The 1,905-nt window shown below is 43.4% G+C and overlaps 1 pseudogene; it reads right to left on the bottom strand.

Annotated features, from left to right (window-relative positions):
* Positions 1 to 368: 368 nt before the first annotated feature.
* On the bottom strand, positions 369 to 1,498 carry LOC133755303 (NIF3-like protein 1; annotated as a pseudogene).
* Positions 1,499 to 1,905: the final 407 nt, after the last annotated feature.

Below are 1,905 nucleotides of genomic sequence, written 5' to 3'. Positions count from 1 at the left end.
TTACTTCCCAAGAATCTTTAGTAAACTGATTTTAGTTGATCTTTCTTAATATTTGCTCTTCATTATGGTAGTTCAGTTATTTCCTTATGAACTATAAAACATTTGTTGAACCAGATACACTAGAAAAGATAATATAAGGGCAGTTCAAAAGGTTTGCAGAAAATGGAGTTAAAAGTTGTTTATTTTGTGAATTTTTTAATCTATACAGTTTTCTCAAAATAAACATTTTCATGAACTTTTTGAAGCATCCTCATGCATCTTAAGATACTCTTCCAGAATGATATATCGACTCCACTGACTTATGTTACACATCCACATGAGTGGAGATGCAATCTGTAGGTTGTATCATCTTGATGTTTCTGTATGCCTTATACCACACAAAGAAGATCCCTGTCCATCTCTGACAGGATAATATTAATCTTATTCTCCAAGTGGGCACCCAGAATATCACAAAGGTCAAAAGGAAAGCATCATTCAGTGTTACTGTGTTCACAGAGGATGGCATTTATTCCTTAGGAAGTAGCATCCAGACTATCATAATGGGACATTCCACCTGTGAGGTACAGGTCTTCTTCCACACCCTGCAGGATGCTGCTCCTAGAACCAGCACATGGGGCCACAGCTTTGACTCATGATGCTAAGGTCCTTCGTACCCCAAGAGCTAAGTAAATATGAGTTAGTTTGAGGTGTCTTTTGATTTGCTCAATCATGGTTGCCAGGGCAACAGATTCATCCAGGGTGCATGATTGACCCATTCCAGTATGTAGAGCAAAGGCTTCTGCAGTGACAGAATTTCAGTTCTCTGGTAAAGTTATCTGTTTTGAGAGAGCTGAGCCACCACCTGTATCAAAGTCTTCTCAGTATAATTCAGGCTGATCCTTATTTTTCTCTTCATCAATCCTAGCAGAAAAAGAAGTGACAGGAACACCTTCAACTTCTCTCACTGCAGACACAACTTTGTCCATATCTTGGGTATGCTTAATGTTGACTTGTACTCAGTGGTACCCTCTATAGGATAGCCATGAGTTTTGGAAGGATATGTATGCCTGGATGTGCAGGCTCTAAGCCCTTTGGAAAACCACTTTTTCAATCCCTGGGGTGCAGCATCATAGGCTGTGTGAAGAGAGTAGATGCCAACTCTGTTCTCCAAAGCCCAGAACACCAGGCGCTCCTTTCAGGACATCCAGGTAATATGTTTTATGTGTAGGAAAATAGGTGGAAGGTAGGAAAAGATGATATCTGCCTTCTTATGCAGAGCCTCCTCCATCACCTTCTCAGTCAAGTCATTGGTCAGGAAGAATGTATTTATAGTTTGTGGTGGGCTTGGCTCCACCAGCAATCCAATATTGTCCCAACTCTCAGCAGAAGACAGGGATGCAAAGTCATTCAAGGAGGAAATGAGAGTCTTCAGACCCATGAAGGAACAGGAAGAATTGCAGTTCAGAGATTACATAAACCAGACTGTCATGGGGACCAGGCATAAGCAAGATGACAACATACAGCAATTGGGCAAAACTCAATTTGAGTCCAGGTACATCTCCATAGCCTTTTTAAAATTTTATTTATTTATTTATTTATTTATTTATTTATTTATTTATTTTTGACAGGCAGAGTGGACAGTGAGAGAGAGACAGAGAGAAAGGTCTTCCTTTTTGCTGTTGGTTCACCCTCCAATGGCCGCCGCGGTAGGCGTGCTGCGGCCGGCGCACCGCATTGATCCGATGGCAGGAGCCAGGTGCTTATCCTGGTCTCCCATGGGGTGCAGGGCCCAAGGACTTGGGCCATCCTCCACTGCACTCCCTGGCCACAGCAGAGAGCTGGCCTGGAAGAGGGGCAACCGGGACAGAATCCGGTGCCCCGACCGGGACTAGAACCCGGTGTGCCGGCGCCGCAAGGTGGAGGATT

Source organism: Lepus europaeus, unplaced genomic scaffold (genome assembly GCF_033115175.1).
Source record: "Lepus europaeus isolate LE1 unplaced genomic scaffold, mLepTim1.pri SCAFFOLD_3_1, whole genome shotgun sequence".
NCBI lineage: Eukaryota > Metazoa > Chordata > Mammalia > Lagomorpha > Leporidae > Lepus > Lepus europaeus.
This window is presented reverse-complemented; position numbering and strand designations above follow the sequence as displayed.